We start from the raw sequence: 19,701 nt of genomic DNA, 5'->3' as shown, positions 1-19,701 counted from the left end.
CTGTTTTCATTCCAAGTTCTATATTTGCTTATGCCAAGTACCTTACAATTTATGTACTTACTTGAATTCAGAATCTTGTGGTTCTAAAGTAAATTAAGAGAAGAATATTTTTCTATATAAAAAACCTATTGGTCTGGGGTTAAGTCATTGAGTGTGTGTTCATATTTACTGCCCGTGTGTGTACAACAAATGTTCCATTTAATACTTGTCTTTTAATTAAACATCACACGCAAGATAGAACATAGTGTGGCAAAATAATAGTCTTTCTTAGAACTGTGGTCTACAACTGTTTGTGTGGGCTCTTTGTCTCTTACCCACTATTACTCCTCAGTCTAGTGTGGTGACATACAGCCTGCTAGTCAATATGAGTCTTTAAAGTCACAACATAATCTGGCTGAGGTCTATGCGTTTTTGTGCCCTCTGTTATAAAGTTTCAGTTTTAGACACCCACAAGCTCTGCACCAGAAAGATCCACAGGCAGCTATCAAAATGTTCTGCGCTTGTGTGACTAACGCCTCAACATTTGGTGCTGGCAAGGAAGATCAGGCTATGTGGGATCGGCTCTGGATGTGGATCTTCGCAGACTTGACGGTAAAGTGCCTTTGGCTTGGTATTTTTTATTTTTTCAGTGCCAAGGTTTGTGCTGACTAACAGAAATGGGAGGGAGTCATTGGGAGGAATGGAGATGGCAAAAGCAACAGCAGTGGTCATCTACGTTAAGAAACCTGCGAAGCTCATGACCTGTTGCTATGTTCATTCAGTGTCTAATGGAGAGCTAATCTTCCTTGCTCTAGCGGGTGTTTCCATCTCTCTTCTGCACAAGCGCAGAGTAGGTTGTCCTACCTCCAGAGATAGGTTGTGGTTCTTTTTCTTTTTCATTTCTTTGTGCACAAAAAAAACTAAAAGGTCCTTTTGGTTGGTTAGTCAACAGCTACCTCCACAAAGCCAATTTCTAAATGCACACCCTGGCTGAGGTGTTGTCAGTGCTCAAACAGGATACTTTATAGTAGTGCTGGACCTTCACAATGCTTATTCACACACCCGCATCCTGAATTTTTCACACATGTTAACTGTGTTTCAAAGTGAGCAAGTAGCTTTTTAAGTTTACTGTGATCCTCTTTCGTGTCTTCACAAAACTGATGATGGTGGTGTCAGCTCATTGGCGTGGGACTATCGTCATCTTTGAGCACAAACAAAGGTTATCTTTCAGTGTTTCCAGCCTGTTTGCGGGTGCCTGACCGATCTTCCATGTTAGTCACCAGCTGTCGATAGTATTTCAAGCAGCTTGTTTCACTAGCAGCCTAAAAATGTTTTTTTAGAGCACACTGAAATCTTACATTTGTTTTTTGAGATTTTCTCGTGAACGCCATTTGAGCATAATCACTATGGCCCTCATTACAACATTGGCGGTAACACCAAAGGTCAGTGATAAACTTGCGATAACACACCGCCACGCTCAAAATACTCTCTTACAAAACACAACCACATTGGACAATTCCAAATACACGCACCTTATACACATACACACACCACTCCCACGTCACCCACTAACCCTTACTACCTGATATATTGACGGAGGCCAGAGAGACAGCACAGCAAAGATGACACCATACAGAGGCACAAAACACCATCACACACACACATCCAAGCGCAAAACACCACACACCCCTAAACATCACCTCAGACATCACCCACACCACCCCATGTTCACCGCAAAGACACCCCAGGTTTTCTGAGGAGGAGCTCAGGCTCATGGTGGATGAAATCATCCGGGTAGAGCCACAGCTATTCGGATCACAAGTGCAGCACACCACCATAGCTAGGAAGATGGAGCTATGGCGCAGAATCGTGGACAGGGTCAGCGCAGTGGGACAGCACCCAAGAACACGGGATAACATCAGTAAGAGGTGGAACGGCCCATGGGGGAAGGTGTGTTCCGTGGTCTCAAGACACCACATTGCGGTTCAGAGGACTGGTGGCGGACCCCCACCTCCTCCCCCACAACTAACATGGGAGGAGCAGGTCTTGGCTATACTGCATCCTGAGGGCCTCACAGGAGTAGCTGGAGGAATTGGTAAGTCAAAGCTTTCACTACTTCATCCCCCACCCTACTTGCATGCAATCACATACCCTCACCCTCACCCCCCATCACTCCAACTCCTCACAGATGTCCCACCATCTCAAACCACACATCCCAACACCAGGCCCTTCATGCAACAACAAAGCATGGATACACATCATAAATGCATGTCCACTGCACATACCCACACAGACCCCTAAACATCAAGCGCACAAGCTCCTACACAGGAATGCAACCACTGGGGTACAGGGTCACCCACCCATTGCACACCATGGAACACACAGATAAACTATGCCTTTAAACCCCCTGCAGGACCCCTAACCAACGTCACCGGACAGGATGTTCCAGACATGTCCACTCCACCCACAGAAGAGGCCCACATTGATGATAGCAGCTCTGTCCAACTGGATCTAGATGACCAGCCCGGCCCATCTGGGACCTCAGGACAGTCGGTTCCCCTCACACTGGCAGAAGCCACAACAGAGCCTCCCCCCTCTGGAAACACCAGCACCCACCAGGCCCATACCTCTGTCCCCATGACACGTCAAGCAGCAGTGTGTCCACCACTTCAGGGAACTCAGGCTAACCCACCACCCCAAGAACAGCAGGGACTTGGGGGCATTGGCAGTGGGCACACGGTTCATGGGACAGAGGCCCAGGAACACAGGGGAACTGGGAGGGCTGCTGGGCAACAGGGGAGGACAGGCCTTTGGAACCCACTCTGCATGAGGCCCTCCAACGTCATGGGAACCTACCACTATTCCCAGGAGACGATGGCAACAGTACTGTCCAAGTTTCAGGAGATCCAGCGGCTGCAGGAGGAACAGTATTTGGGGTTCAGGGAGGAACTCGGATCCATCAATACCACCCTGGGCACCATTGTAGGGGGTGCTGGAGGAACTCGTGAACACCAGGAGGGACACTGTGGCACAACAAGGGGCCCCTGACACTAGCCTGGACGATGAACTGCCCACCGCCGGCGCTAGTAGACAGGAGGCACCGCCACAGGACCTCGACACCAGCACCCCACCCCCTGCAGATGGAGAACCACCCCGCAAGCGGTCCCTGAGATCTAGGACAAAGACAGAGCACGATGCCAAGACCCCCGTCAAGAAATAAGACCACCCTGATTGTCATCCTTCAGTCCCACTTTGTCACCCTGTTCAACCACTAACTGCCCCAGCTCCACTTCCTGTGTCCCTTTGGACAATGCACCTGTGAAACAAATAGACTGGACTCTGCCATGGACATTCCTCCATCATCACCCCTGACCATTTTACAACCCCCTCCACTATTTAGCACTTAAATAAACACACTTAAATCACAAAACAATCTGGAGTCAGTCTGTGCTTTCACAAATGTGTATTTGCAATAACTGAGGAAAATAGCAATATCCATTGTATTGTCAGCATACCTATGTCACACCGCTCTAGTCCATGAGGAAACATAGCAGAGGTCACACAGTGGGACCCACATCTGTGAAATCGAAAGGGAAAGTGACAAATCAGGGTCCATACACTGGGTGAAAGTGACAGACAGATGAGAGGTAGAACAAGTGTATCAGATGTAGCAGGCAGTGATGTCGTCTTACCTGTGTCTCACTGGAAGTATTGATGAATCACCTTGTTTCTGTTGTCGATTTCCTGTTCTGCTTCCTCGTCTTCACTATCCACAGGCTCCACAGCTGCCACAAGACCTCCTTCAGGACCATCCTGCAGAAAAGGCAGCTGTCGTCGCAAAGCCAAGTTGTGCAGCATACAGCAGGCCACGATGATCTGGCACACCTTCTTTGGTGCGTAGAAAAGGGAAACACCCGTCATGTAGGCACCTAAACCTGGCCTTCAGGAGGCCGAAGGTCTTTCTCTATAACCCTCCTAGTTCGCCCATGTGCCTCATTGTAGCGTTCCTCTGCCCTTGTCCTAGGATTCCTCACTGGGGTCAGTAGCCATGACAGGTTGGGGTAGCCAGAGTCATCTGCAAATGTTGTTACAACTGTTGGACACACACTTACCCTTAGGGGCAACCCCATTCCCAGACACCTAGTCACACTATATAGGGTCCATGTCCTCACCTAATAGCCACACACAGTGCCTCTGGAGTTGCCCCATCACATAAGGGATGCTGCTATTCCTCAGAATGTAAGCGTCATGCACTGATCCAGGAAACTTGGCATTCACATGGGAGATGTACTGGTCGGCCAAACACACCATCTGCACATTCATTGAATGGTAGCTCTTCCGGTTTCCGTACACCTGTTCACTCCTGCGGGGGGGGCCAAGGCCACATGGGTCCCATCAATGGCACCTATGATGTTGGGGATATGTCCCAGGGCATAGAAGTCACCTTTAACTGTAGGCAAATCCTCCATCTGAGGGAGCACGATGTAGCTGTGCATGTGTTTCAGCAGGGCAGACAACACTCTGGACAACACGTTGGAGAACATAGGCTGGGACATCCCAGAGGCTATGGCCACTGTCGTCTGAAAAGACCCACTTGCCAGGAAATGGAGTACTAACAGCACCTGCACTATAGGGGGGGATACCTGTGGGATGGCGGATAGCTGACATCAGGTCTGGCTCCAACTGGGCACACAGTTCATGGATTGTGGCACGGTCCAGTCTGTAGGTGACAATTACATGTCGCTCTTCCATTGTCAACAGGTCCACCAGCGGTCTGTACACCGGAGGATGCCGCCATCTCCTCACCTGCCCCAGCGGACGTACTCTGTGGAGGAGAACAGCGAGCAGAGGGTCAGCCAACACTGATGTACGAAAACACAATTTTATTGCACATATTTTTCAGTCCGATATGTGCCTGTCTTAGTGTGTATGCAAGGCCTAGGTATGTGTGACGCATTTAAACATAATGCCATGTGGCCCCATGAAATGGCGGCTGCCTGTCCTGTAAGGTGGGACAATGGGATATGAGGTAACTGCGCTGGCGTTGTACACCGTCGCAATAGGCGGTCGAAGACCGCGGCGCAATCCTGCATTGGTTAACATTGGGCCCTATGGGTCCCAGGAGCCAATGACGATGTACGCTGGCGGTGACGGTACGCACCGCAGCGGACATGACCGCCATTTTCTATCTGTTCACTCACTTGATACCTGATGTTCAACAGGAGATGACCTACACTGCAAGTGCTGCTGTGACCTCATTCTGGAAGAGACAATAGCTCATGTGTCTGGGGAAAGGGCCCCTGCCTTCACAACGGAGGAGTTTGAGAAACTAGTGGATGGGGTCCTCCCACCGTACACGCTGCTCTACGTTCCTCCAGACAAACAGGTAAGTACACTGTGAGCATGCTGTATGGGCAATGCCTGTGTGGATGGAAGATGGAAGGGGAGAATTAGGTGTGAATGAAACGACGGTGAGTGTATGTGTGTCATGGCAAGGGTAGGAATGCGGGCCAATGACTGTGACGGTGCGGACGGTTATATCTTCTCCTTTTCCCCTGTCCTATTCCTGTAGGTCAGCGCCCACCAGAAGAAGGATATTTGGCGTGTCATCGCCAAGGAAGTCAGGACCCTGGGTGTCCACCACAGACGTAGCACCCACTGCCGGAAAAGATGGGAGGACATTCGCCGCTTGAGCAAGAAGACAGCGGAGGCCCAGCTGGGGATGGCCTCCCAACAGGGGGGGGGGGGGGAGTTGCTGGGGAGGGGTTGCTGGGGGGGGGGGGCCAGGGGGTGGGGACACCCCTGATGTTCCAGATCCTGGTGGTGGCTTCCCCGGAGTTGGATGGGCGCTTGAGAGCATCACATCAGCCACAAGGGTGTGAGTACGCTCTCATTCGGCTGATTCAGCGCACATTGGAGGTGTCTGGTTGGGGGAGGTGGGCTGTGGGTACCCCTTGGCCAGGACAAGTTTTGTAGGCATGTTCCCTCCGTAAGGCAGGCTATGTGGCACCCCACCAGTGTTAAGAGCCATCTACACCTAGTCAGGCTCCTGTGACTCATGTGTGCAGCAGTCGGGCATAGGCCTTGTACCCCATGTTCCTGTGATTAATTAGGGAACTCTAAGTGCATGGCGTAGTGCAGAGGGCTGCTGTGTCTGTAGTGTCCGCCAACTGTAGCGGTATTGCATGCACTGAACATGTCTTTCTTCTGTCTTCCCCACCTTTTTGTGGTCTACCTGTTCTTGTGTGCATTAGCATCATCAGGCAGAGGAGCAGTGGCACCGGAGCAGGAGGGAGCTGCATCCCACATGGCCCTGGAGGGCGAAACAGCGGACGGCGGGCGAGGGGAGTTCCACAGTGGGGACAGGAGCTGAGACCAGCGACACGGACTCCTCAGCACTGATGGCAGCCATTGTCCTGGTGTCCAGCCTCCCCCCTCCAACTTCCTCCACCCAGACCTAATTCCCTGTACCTCAGCCTATCCCAAGCACACCATCAGACCAGCATGCACACACCTCAACACACAAGGGTAGCTCTGGCAAACATAAGTACCACACATCCCACAGGCACTCACACAAGCATCATACCCATGCAGACATACCAACATCCACTGTGTCCCCCTCCTCCTCGTCTCCCTCATCCCTCCCTGTCACGTCTCCACTCACACCTGCATGCACTACATCTTCAGCCACTACATCCATCACCACACACCGCTCATGTGCACTCACCATACCACTACAAGTCACACATCCCCAGTTTCCTCTCCCAGTGTGTCTGTGATCCCTCCTCCCAAAGTACACAAACGCAGGCACCCACCCACCCAACACCCATTAACCTCAACAGCCTCCAGCCCATGCACCTTCACCCAAATTCAGCAGATGTACACCTCCTACAACCACTACCTCTTCCTCCACTCCCAAACCCCCTCCATCTACCCTTCCCAGTGTGTCTAAAACTTTTCCTGTCAAACCTTGACCTCTTCCCCCTCACCTCCCCCACCCCTTCCGTCCCCTATGGCACGGCTTTCCAGGTCACAACCCAGCACCTCAGCCACCACATCGACGGGAAAAGTGGTGCCAGCAGTAACCGGCTTCTGGAGTGCACCAAGCAGCAGGGCAGCCAGTGTGCCAAGGAGCCAGACCACAGACAGTCCCCCACCTCAGAAACATAAGAAGTTGGCCACAGCCCGGAGGGAGAAGGGCAAAACACCTGCCACCAAGGGCTCTCCCAGGACTACAGTTGGGAGTGTGAAGACAGCTGCGCCACCATCCAAGGTGGGGAAGGGGCACAGAAAGAAAGGGAAGTCGCCGCCAACCTGCACGGCGGACAAGACCGCTTCCCAGGACACCGCCACCACCAGCACTGCTTCCCAGGACACCGCCAGCACCGCGTCCCAGGACACCGCCGCCACCAGCACGCTCACTGAGCCACCCACCAGCACTGCAGGCCAATGAGCGCCGCAAGCACCGCTGCTACTGAGGCTGCCACAATCACTGACAGTGGACACGCCACATATGCCAGTGGCACCACCGCAGATATGGCTGCCATCCTCCGTGGTCAGTCGTACGGAGCTGGTGGTCATTTTCAGGGGCCTGGACAGCTTCCATGGCCCACCATGAGTGGAGATTCACATCCACTACCTCTGTCCTTGGCAGGATGAAGCACGCTGGGCACAAAGCACCCTCCAGAACCAGTGGAGAAAAGCATCCACTACCTCAGTCCTTGGCAGGATGAAGCACTCTGGGCACAAACCCCCCTCCAGAACCAGTGGAGACTGTTATTCACTTGTGAGACTGTGGCTTTGCACTCCCAGGATGCAGCAGTGGGCATGGAGCCCCCTCATAGATCTGGCGTTGTGCACTCATCCGGCTGAGGTGCCTGTTGTATTTCGATCTGATGACCCCTGTATTCGCTCCATTTTGATTGGATATCTTGTGTGGGCCTCGCCCATGCATTTTGGGCCCAGTGGTCCACGGACTATCTATGCGCAGCACATGGACTTTAATTCTTGGTGTATATATTGTTAATGGTGTGTATATATATTTATGAGTACTGGATTTTTATTGATCAGAATCGTTACAATAATTTCCATTGTCCTTGCATTCTTCCGGGGGCCTTGGGGGGTGTAACTGTAATGTATCAACATGTATTTGTGTGTGTGTGTGTATGTGTGCTGTAGTGGGTGGGGGTGTTGCGTAGGTGTAATACTCACTGTGGTCTTCGCTGCTGGCGTTCGTGCTCCTGGTAGAGGAGCAGGAAGACAATGGCTGGTAGAATATGGAGTTCCGGCTCCATGGCATCCTGGTTCCTCGTATGGTGTGTAGAGGTGAGCATTTTTCCTTCCAAGTTCTTTTTCCGCTGTGTTTTTGTTCGCATTGAATCCGCCCCTGAAAAAGTGGCGGATTGGCCTCTCATGATTCTGTGGGCGATACATTGTCTTCCACCTGTCTGTTGGTGGTGACCACCATGCTGTTTGTTTGTACCACTGTGGCAGTCAGAGTGTTAAAGTGGCTGTCTATGTTGGCGGTTTCCGCCACGGTTGTGATTACATTTGTTTTACCGCCGGCCTGTTGGCTGTTTTACCGCCGCTTTAACACCGACCGCCAGGGTTGTAATGAGGACCTATAGGTTTGTTGACGATACAATATTCTTTTTTTCCCGTAATTACTTCTTACATAAGGGTTAACGAGCATCTAACCCTCTCTGTAGCCACACATTTAACTACCATCTATTGAGGCAAGCTGGTTCTCTTTTTCCAAAAGTGTTCACTCTTTCACGTTGGTCTAAATATTGTCCTGACGACTTTTTCTCTACCTCCTCATTCTTACATATATTTGACCCACAGCAGTCATTCATTGTACTAAACAATGCTAAATGGATGATCAGCTTTTTATTTGCTTAATTGCTGTGAAAATTAGGCAAGCTGATGAGAGAAGAGGACCATCTCCAACTATCTTTTTCTTCCTATTAAAAGGTGCAATGCCTTGGCGAAGAAGCAGACTTCTGATGGCTTATGTGCTCCTCCCACCAGAGCGGAGGCAGCTACTGTGGAGAGATATTCTTATGGTATCCATTTTCAAAAAACGAATGTGTGGGTGCAAATTGTCAATCAGAGGAACACATTATTTACCTTTAACGTATATTCATCCATGTGATTTTATTTTTTTACTATTACGATGTTTAGATTTTCTTCAGTTTATATTTATTTTGTTATTGTAAAGAACAATGGATGCTACAAAGTACAACCAGATTCTGAATTTTATATACGCAGTAATGTGTACCCTGATGATTTCAGTAAAATAATGAAGCATGGATTACGGAGACTTTCCAAAAAAATCACCATTGATGTTAAGTTATTTTTCAAATTACTTTGGAATTAGAAAATTGTTATACATTCATACAATTTACTGTACTTGTTTGAATGAAGCTTCATGAATTGGTGATCCTTTCAATTATATTTATCTACCTACTTATGTGTTAACAAATATTGTTTAGTCTGATTCATTTCATTATATTTTATTTTTTAAAATGATTGTTAGCGTGTGTGTGTGTGTATGTATATATATATATATATATATATATATATAGTACGTGCTTTTAATGTATCTCTCGTGCAACATCTGCAGTAAATAGAAATCGCCCTTTAAACGTTCTCATGGTTTTTTCGCTAATTAGGTGAAAAGGTGTTCTTTGTAGGAAAGGGGAAGAAGGCACAAGTTATCGTTGGTCAAGAATTGGCAAAACACATTTTTAATAAGTTACATTCTTCACTAATTGGAGGTCACTCTGGAACTAACAAAACTAAAAAGAGTATTGGCAGCCATTTCTAGTAGCCAAACATGACTGATTGAACAGTGGGTGAGTTATGTGTTGCTAATCTTTCAAAATAAATTCTAGGTAAAACATTTCTTTTCTTTTATGTTTTTATTGAGACATACTTGTAAAGCTATTGTTAGGCAAGTTTTTCATTCCTAATAAAGGTATTTTTGCACACATCAGTCATTTGAGCAATCAGACGCTTTTAAAGGGCGGCTTATCACCCATGGAGGCTCAAATAGCTGTTGCGGACGTGCTGCACACTCTGCGATCCATGTCTTTAGATCCTTTGTGAGCTGGTTCAGTGAGTCTGCATGTCTGAGTTTGAGTGGAAGCGTGTTTGACTCGGCTACAAGGTAAGAAAAGCATCTGCCTTCAGATGTGCTCTTCCTGATTCTGTGGATGGCAGCAAGGGTGGGTTTGGAGGATAAGATATGCCTGGTGTTCTTTCCCTAACCGGTACCCACAATTGGCACAGCCCTGGCACACAGTTATGTCCATTGTAAATGGTACACCTGGTACCAAGGGCCTGTTGCCAAGGAAGGTCTCTAAGGGCTGCAGCATGCCGTATGACACCCTGGATACCCCTCACTCAGCACAGTCACACTGCTTGCCAGCTTGTGTGTGCTGGTTGGGAGAAAATGACTAAGTCGACATGGCACTCCCCTCAGGGTGCCATGCCAACCTCACACTGCCTATGGCATAGATAAGTCACCCCTCTAGCAGGCCTTACAGCCCTAAGGCAGGGTGTACTATGCCACAGGTGAGGGAATAGCTGCATGAGCACTATGCCCCTACGGTGTCTTAGCAAAACCTTGGACATTGTAATTGCAGGTTAGCCATAAGAGTATAAGGTCTGGGGGTTTAACTAGCACAAACTCCACAGTTCCATAATGGCTAAACTGAAATATGAGAAGTTTGGTATCCAACTTCTCAGCACAATAAATGCACACTGATGCCAGTGTGGTATTTGTTTTAAAATACACCCAGAGGGCATCTTAGAGAGGGACCCGGAATACCAGTCCGACTACTAGTGCTAGGCTGACCAGTTTCTGCCAGTCTGACACAACCAGATGAGTTTCTGGCAACATGGGGAGAGTACCTTTGTCAATCTGTGGCCAGGAACAAAGACTGTACTGGGTGGATATGCTTCTCACCTCCCCCTGCAGGAACTGTAACACCTGGCGGGGAGCCTCAAAGGCTCATGCCTTTTGTTACAACACCCCAGGGCATCCCAGCTAGTGGAGATGGACTCTTCCCCCCCCCCCACTTTAGGCAGCAAGGCTGGAGGAGATGATGAGGGAAACAAGGAGGAGCCACCCACCAGTCAGGACAGCCCCTAAGGTGCCCTGAGGGGACTCTTAACTTTTATAATTCATCTATCTTGAGATTGGAAGATGCCCCCATCACCTCAGGGTGGAGGCACCAAGAGGGTGTAGCCACCCGCAAAGCCAGTAGCCATTTGCTACTGCCCCAAGACCTAAACACACCCCTAAATTGAGTATTTAGGGGTGACCCTGAACCCAGGAAATCAGATTCCTGCAACCTGCACAAATAAGTTCTGCTGACCTGAAAGCCCCGCAGAGATGACGGAAACACCAACTGACTTGGCTCCAGCCCTACCGGCCTGTCCCCAGACTCAAACTGCACAGCGACGCATCTGTCGGGGAACAGCGACCTCTGAGGACACTGCAACATTTTTGCAAGTTTTGAAAGAACTCTCCCTTCCCGCTGGAAGCGTGAGACTTCTCACTCTGCATCCAATGCCCCCACCTCGAGCTCCAGAAAACTAATACCGCAGAGGGGACTCCCAGGCGACTGCGATAACGTGAGTAACCTGAGTTGAATCTTGTGGTTCTAAAATAAATTTAAATATATTTCTGATGGATACAACTACCTGTGGATTCCTCACCTTGTAAAGCCTGCTTGAGTGTCGTATACCATCGGCAGTGGTTTGTGGTGTGGCACACTGAGAGGTGCAATGTCAAATTTGCCTTTTTCTCAGCACCAGCGCACACAATCTGCAATGGCAATGTGCATGTGCTAGGTGAGTGGTCCCCAGGGTGGCATAAGTCATGCTGCAGCACTTGGGGACTTTCCAGTTAACAGGGCCCTTGGTACCGTGGGTACTTTTTACAAGGGACTTAACTGTGTACCAAGGGTGTGCTGTTGTGTGGACACAATGCTACAGTTTTGGGAAAGCACACTAGTGCTGGGGCCTGGTTAGCAGGATCCCATCACGCTCTGTCAAGTTATCACCAATATCAGACAAAAAGTGGGGGGCAACCATGCCAACAAGGGCACTTTCCTACACAGATTCTCTGACTTTCTTCCATGACACAAAAGGAGTGTGCAACAAGACTGCAAAACCATAGACCTAAGAAGCACGACTGACGTGGTGCCAAGCCTGCTGCGCCTGGCCCTTGAGGAGCATCTGACCTGTCCTTCCACTGCAGGTTCCAAAAATCAGGGAGCGCTGTCCGTGCTTCACAAATCACCAAGAAGAACTCTTTTGGATTACATGAGCTGCTGCCCTGCATCTGCAGGCACCCAAGGAAGAACCATGAGGACCTTGACTGCCAAAAACCCAACACTGGGCAACATCACTGCAGCTGAGCTGCCTAGCCCGAGTTGAAGTGGGCCAGTGGTGTCCCCATGGTCCCCAGGCGTTTCAGACACAGCCTACCCAGGCCTTGCCCTATGTGGACATCCTGACAGCGTTTGCAGCCTGATTCTGCAGACCCCTAGCAACAGTGAGTGACAAAGACCCCATGTCTCAGGACACCTCTGCACCCGTCTGCCCTGGGCCTAGGAGAAGAGGACCAAGGCTGTCCCCACATCTCTCTGCCTCGTGAGACCTGAGGCCACTTGTTGGCTTGTTCGGACTAAACCCCAAGTCGATGCCTATAGACTGTTTCTGCGTGGCTCCTTACAACCACAAGGAACTCCAGCACCAGACCTGATGCGATAAAACACCACTGCACCTGCACCCCACAGCCTGAGGTGAAGTGGATCGGTGGTGTCCCTACGTGCCTAAGGGTCTCAAGGTTCGAAACCCACGTGGGTTCCTCTGATGTGGACTCCCAATCCATACCTCAAGCAACTTTGTGACCAAACCGGTCCCCATAGACTAACATGGGGCACTTGACGCTGAGCTGTACCCATGCACCCTGCTGCCTGAGGTGAATGGTCCGTGTGGCCGAAGTCCAGGAGATTGATCACGTAAGTCGCTTTACTATACCTGTATGCAGTGCTAGTTCTTCCTTCATAGGATAACTTTACCACATCTGAAAAATGCACTGTATCAAGTTTTGCAAGCTGTAAAAATTAATAAATCAAAATATCAGACTTTATATAAAAGTACATGTTATTACTATAAATTGGTGTGATTTCTTTCAGTGTGTGTTTCAGTGTGTAAGTAGGAGTCGCTTGACCACACTACCGAAAAAAGGAGCATTTTGCATGTAATTTGTTCCTCTGATTGCTTTGACTTTTTGCGCAGTGTACCTCGTTTTGGTTCACTATATATGCTGCTTCCTACAATACTCACATACCCATGCACCCAGTATAACACCCACAGAGGCACTCGTGAACTCACACAGACCTGCTCAGAGAATCCCCAAGCACTCACACTCACTGAGGTACTCATGCGCACACTCACAGAGCCACTCGGACTCAGCGACTCGTGCACCAACTGAGTCTCTCAGACCCAAACAGAGACCAGTAACTCCGCTCTGCACAAGTTGCCCTTGCTGCCACCCCTAGAATTGGTAACAATGCAGCCAGAGGGAGATCCTTTTCCTACATCGCAGCACAGACCTTGAACATGCTACCTCGCCAACTCAGTCAGTCCCCCTCACTCTTTATATACTATATCAAAATGACATGCACAGATTCCAGGTGTTCCACAGAGGCTAAAGTAGATACTACAAATGCATTTGTTCTACACACAGACACAATAGAAGAAGCACACACTTAATGACTAAACTACAGACCAGTAGGTTTTTATATAGAACATTTTTTTTTGTTTATTTCTAGAATCACAAGATTCTCTTTGCATGTAATTACATCAATAGATATTATTTCACATATATATCAATAATAATACTTTGAATGGAATTCATATAGCATACAGTTTTTGAATGAATGCCAATTAAGCTATTTTAAATGTTGACACTGCAATTTTCAGGACACATCCTTGAGGAAGAAACTAAAGCACAGTTTTAGAGGTAAGTACTTGACTTAACAGTTTCAGTCTCTGGGGCTTAGGAAGTCCACAGCTGGGGGTTCAAGTGAACCCCAAGCTCCCAGCAACACTGGGCCGTTCGGGTGCAGAGGTCAAATTTGAGCCATTTTAAAGTGGGCTCCTACGGAGACCGGGTGCACTCTGAATCAGATCTCCCAGCAGAAAAGTACCTGTTCTTTGGTGGGCAGACCTGGGGGTAGGAGGGGGAGGGTTAGAGGGGCACTGTTGGGGCCACAAGGAGGCATCAAACGCACACCCTCAGTGGCACTATGGCAGCTGGGTGCAGGATGCAAACAAGGCATTGGTTTTCCAATAGATCTCTGTGAGGAGACCCCGGGGTCACTCAGATGCTACATGTGAGGACCAGGGGGTCCCCTGGAGCAAACCCTAAGCTAGACAGGGAGGAATGTACCTGTGCTGGAGGTCGGGTTCTCTGGGGGCTGCGGGTGCAGTGGTCTTTTAGGCATCTGTAGGAGGCTGGCCTTCTATGCAGTGTGCAAAACTAGGCACACTATGCAGTGGGTCCAGGCGACCACACTTTGGTTTCCATGAGCAAAAATTAGACCACTTAATGCTACAATTTTTAAGGTAGCTGTTCGAGCAGTTAGGCTAATCCCGGAGATGTACTAAGCATTTGTTGTGCTCACAAAACCAATCATGCAGCACATGCACTCAATAAATAACTCAAGACCAGAGTTTATAAAAATACTTCAGTTTTATTTAATTTTTAAGACCAAGATCTTTCAAATACTTTTTTATATATTAGTTTTAAAAGTTGTAATAAAGTTAGTCTTTCTGCCCATAATTACGCATCATTGGAATCAATGTACAGTTACCATTCAAAATCGTACAATTGAGTTACCAGTCTCTATTTTTTTTTTTTTTTTTTGCATTGTGGTCGCAGCAGTCAGTAGGCACCTTGCACCAGCCGGAGAGCCTCTTGCGGCTCCCGTTTCCGGCGGGAGCAGTGTAGGAAACGCTTTTGGCACAGGGCCACCTGTAGGGGCCACTTGGAAAAGATGGTTTCTGGGGGTCCCCTTGGGCTGTCGCGGTCGCAAGGGTTTGGGGATCAGTGGAGCACAGCTGGTTCCTTGTTGCGGGCGCAGAGCGGCCGGATGCGGGGTGAGATCCAGAGCTGTGCGCAACTGAGACCTTTTGGAGGTGAGGCTCTCTGGCTGCTTACAGGACACTGTGAGCATTCTGGTGGTAGGTCCCAGGGTGTTATTAAAGTCCCTCTACAGGAGCTTCCTCCTGATACTTTCAGCTCCTGGGGAGCTGGTTTGAGGTTGTCCCAGGGAATTGGCGTAACTCGGCCACTGGAGGGCACAGTGCCACCAATCTTGGCACACTTGTAGGTCACATCCGGGACGGTAGTTAGTGTGTCGTGGGGTCCGGCTGCAAATTCCAGTTGTGGACATATCGGCCAGCCAGTGAAGCGACCTTCACTGGCTTATTGGATCTTGCTTGGTTTTTGAGTGGTGCCTCCACTCAAAAGGGATATCTGGGGTGATTCTTTAAGCCTGGATATTACCTGGGTTTCTTGGGCTCGGTCCAGTGTCCAGCTCCTCCACAGCAGCAATTTGCAGGTCCTGGGTGCAGCAGGCAGGGTTTGGCGCCTTTTCTTGTGCAACAGGTCTGTAGTTCTTTTGCTTTGGATCTTCTTTGGTGCAGGTTTTCTTTGTATTTTGAAATCTGATTTCTTGTTCTAGGGATGTCTAATAAATACAGAATTTAGTGGGCGTTCTAGGGGAAACCTGGTAATGTCCAATGGGACACTTACCTATGGGTGGCTCCACCCACTTTAGTGTCCACTTCCTTTGGGAAGGGTGACTTCCCTAAACTTGATTGGCTAGTTTCCTTCATTTCAAGATGGAGGAAACTGAATTTGAGGGTCCACTTCGCAGACAACACCTTAGAGGTGGTGCATGCTAGGCCGCCACTCCTAATGTTTGTGTGGTTTCCCACCTTTGCTCACTCAAAAAGTGGGTGTTTTGCAAAGTGGCAACCCCTCAGATGCTAGCAGCAGGCCTGGAGGCTCGAGTTTCAGGGGCTGTAGCCCTTTGAAGCTCACTACCGGGGTTTTGCACGTTCCTGGGGGAGTGGGTGGTTAGCTCCTCCACCAAGGGAGGGCATTGATTTACGAACCAGGGAGACTGGGCTCTCCACCAAGGTTTGAATATAGACTGTGGGTGTGGCAGGCTGGATGAAACCAGTCAGAAAATATGCCAGGATAGTTGGCTTTTGCAGGGGACACCTCTAAGGTGATCCCTGGGTACATTTTATTATAAATCCAGTACTGGTACCAGTTTGAATTTATCATTCGGAGTGGTTTGATACCAAACAACCCAGGGTTCAGAGTAGCCATTATTTTGCTGGGAATCTCGTGTTGGCCAGTGTCCAGCACATACATTAAAATGGCAGCTCTATTCACTCACTATATCCCAGGTTTGCCAGGGACACGGTGGGAACATACTGCTCATTCAGCTGTGCCCTCACATATAGTATGGAGTATCCTGCCTTAGGTCTGTAAGGCCTGCTATAGGGGTGTCTTACCCATAGTTAATGCAGTGTACGGTGGACCGGGCACACAGGTAGTGTGCCAAGTAGAGTTTGTATTTTAGGTTTGCAGCAGGAGACTGTCTGCTATGGCAGTGCTGTGCACATCTTGATGCATGTCCCTTGAGGTTGTCACAATCAGTGCCACTGCCACCAGGGGCTTATCCAAAGTACTGCATGCCCTGGGTACCTAAGTACCTTTTTACTAGGGACTTGTAGTGATAGCTAAACATGTATCCAATCACTTTTAAAATGTTTTATGTAAAGAACACTGGTACCGGGAACCTAGTTAGCAGGATCCCAGTGCACTCCAGTCCAAGTTGCATTCGGAAACCAGGCAAAAATGTGGAGGTGTACTGCAATAAGGTGCCAGTCTCTCACAGTGCGGGTATATTCATCTAGTGCTTTCGCGTTCAGGGGTCGGGGTCCTCTGTCTTCCCTCTGCAGGCATCTTTGTGGGGGGGGTGAAAGGTCAACCCAGGGTGGGCACTTGATCACAATCGCCTGATGATTCTTTAGCTGGTTGGGCCACGTGGTCACCGGCCGTAGGGTGTCTGGTGCAGGGTGGTCAGGACTCGCGTGTCTGGAGGTGTGCCAGAGTCCCTGGATGTTTCCTTCTTGGACAGGGCCACTGTCCACTGCAGTTCTTGGTCCTTTTGGGTGCAGGACAGACTTCTATAACTTGGTCGAGGTGGCTGGCCCCGCTGGATGCCTCACTTTTTTTGTGCAGGTTTTTTGAGGCAGTCAGTTGTCATTGTCTTCTCTGCTGGGGGTTCAGCTCAGCAGTCCTTCTTCTTTCTTGTCAGGTCAGCCTGAATCTCATGAGCTGGGTTCAGGTAAGCCCTTAAATCCTGGATTTAGGGGGGTTACAGGGGGCAGAGGGCAGTAGCCAATGGCTACTGTCCCAGAGGGTGGCTACACCCCGTTCTTGTGTCCACTCACTTTGGGGAGGGGGACGCAAACCTAACCCTATTGGTTTCTGTTCTCCAAACTAAGATGGATGATTCTGCAGGAAGGGGGGGGGGGGCAACCTCCGCTCTGGACACCCTAGGGATGGCCATAGCTTTAGATGGCAGGGGGAGGGGTGAGTTTTGGGGGGGTCACTCCTCCCTGCTTTCCATAATTTTCCTGATCACCTTGCTGCCAAAAGTGGGGCTTTGTCCGTGTGCGAACAACTCCACTAGCTGGAGTGCCCCATGGCACTGTAACGAGGCTTCAGCCTTTGAGGCTCACCATCAGCTCCTGCAGGTGTGATATTGGAAATGGCCCTTTTTGCAGGGTTATCCCCAAACGTTTTGCTGCCTTCCTACAATATTTTTCTGGTCTGTTTTTGATGGTTTATTGTCTGTGCACTTCACCACTTCTAATCAGTGCGCAAGTGCTCCCTATAGAGCTTGTACCGTTTGGTTTATCCATGAGTGTCATATATGATTTACTGGTAAGTCCCTAGTAAAGTGCACTAGAGTTGCCCAGGGACTGTAAATCAAATGATACTAGTGGGCCTGCAGCACATTAGTAGCCCTGTAACCATGGCTCGGACCTGCCACTACAGTGTTAGTGTGTGCAGTTTTAAACTGCCAATTCGACTTGGCAAGCTTACCCACTTGCCAGGCCTAAACCTTCCCTTTTTACTACTTGTCAGGCACCCCGAAGGTAGGCCCTTGGTAGCCTCATGGGCATGTTGCAGTGTATGTTTAAGGGAGTACATATATGTAGGACCTTGACTCTGTGTATATACTATTTCAAATTGATAAGTAGTGTGCACAGAGTGCAAGGGTTCCCCTTAGAGGTAAGATAGTGGAAAAAGAGATAATTCTAATGCTCTATTTTGTAGTAGTGTGGTTGAGCAGTAGGCTTATCAGAGGGTAGTGTTAAGCATTTGTTGTACACACACAGGCAATAAATGAGGAACACACACTCAGACTTACTCCAGGCCAATAGGTTTTTATATTGAAAAATAGCTTTTCTTAGTTTATTTTAAGAACCACAGGTTCAAGATTTACATCAAACACTTTAAATCCAAGGTACTTCACATAGATACTTTAGGAACTTTGAATAAACACAATATCATGTACAGTCTTTGTAGAAATGGCAATAAGCTATTTTAAGTGGACACAGTGCAAAAATCAACAGTTCCTGGGGGAGGTAAGTAAAGGTTAGTTTTGGAGATGAGACAGACACTTACAAGTCTCAAGTTTGGGGCATAGGCAGCCCACCATTGGGGTTTCAAGGCAACCCCAAAGTTACCACACCAGCAGCTCAGGGCTGGTCACGTGCACAGGAAATAGGTATCCAAAACACATAGGCGTCTATGGGGAACAGGGGTGCTCCGGTTCCAGTCTGACAGCAGGTAAGTACCTGCGTCCTCTGGGGGGGCAGACCACGGGGGTTTTGTAGAGCACCGGGGGGGGGGGACACGAGAAGGCACACAAGGTACACCCTCAGCGGCACAGGGGCGGCCGGGTGCAGTGAGTAAAGCAGGCATCGGGTTTTAGGTTGAAAACAATGGAGGAACTGGGGGGGGGGGGGGGTCACTCTAGCGTTGCAGGCAGGCACAGCGGGGGCTTCTCGGGACAGCCACCACATGGGTGGGCTCGGCAGAGGGTCACCTGGGAGGCGCTCCTGCATTGAGGTTCGATTCCTTCAGGTCCTGGGGGCTGCGCGTGCAGTGTTGGTTCCAGGCGTCTGGTCCCTTGTTACATGCAGTCGCGGTCAGAGGGAGCCTCTGTATTCTCTCTGCAGGGGTCACTGTGGGGGCCCAGGGGGGTCGTCTCTCGCTACTCACAGGCTTGCAGTCGCCGGGGAGTTCTCTCTGTGGTGTTGGTTCTCTGCATCTCGAGCAGGGGACGTCTGGTGCAGAGTGTAGTGTCTCACGCTTCCGGCAGGAAATGTGCAATCTTTGGAAGTTGTTTCTTTGTTGCAAATATGTAGCTGGTTTTGAACAGGGCTCCTGTTCACAGGAGGTTCTTGGTCCTTAGGTTCAGGGCAGTCCTCTGAGGCTTCAGAGGTCGCTGGTCCCTGTCGGATGCGTCGCTGTTGCAGTTTTCTTTGAGTCAGGCGACAGGCCGGTAGGGCTGGGTCAAACGTAGTTGTCGTCTCCGTCTT

At 49.4% G+C, this 19,701-nt stretch overlaps 1 long non-coding RNA gene across 2 annotated transcripts in view; it reads left to right on the top strand.

The window, feature by feature from the left end:
- Positions 1-19,701, top strand: part of LOC138302044 (uncharacterized) — a 46,743-nt gene that overhangs the window by 14,786 nt on the left and 12,256 nt on the right. Inside the window, exon 1 of one of the 2 annotated variants that reach the window (XR_011205239.1) lies at positions 473-591. The exons of the other annotated variant lie outside the window; for it this stretch is intronic. This is a non-coding gene — a long non-coding RNA (uncharacterized lncRNA). Of the gene's footprint in view, positions 1-472; positions 592-19,701 lie in introns of those variants that run through there. 2 annotated transcript variants of the gene reach the window in all.

This window comes from Pleurodeles waltl, chromosome 6 (assembly GCF_031143425.1).
Source record: "Pleurodeles waltl isolate 20211129_DDA chromosome 6, aPleWal1.hap1.20221129, whole genome shotgun sequence".
NCBI classification, from domain to species: Eukaryota; Metazoa; Chordata; class Amphibia; order Caudata; family Salamandridae; genus Pleurodeles; species Pleurodeles waltl.
This window is presented reverse-complemented; position numbering and strand designations above follow the sequence as displayed.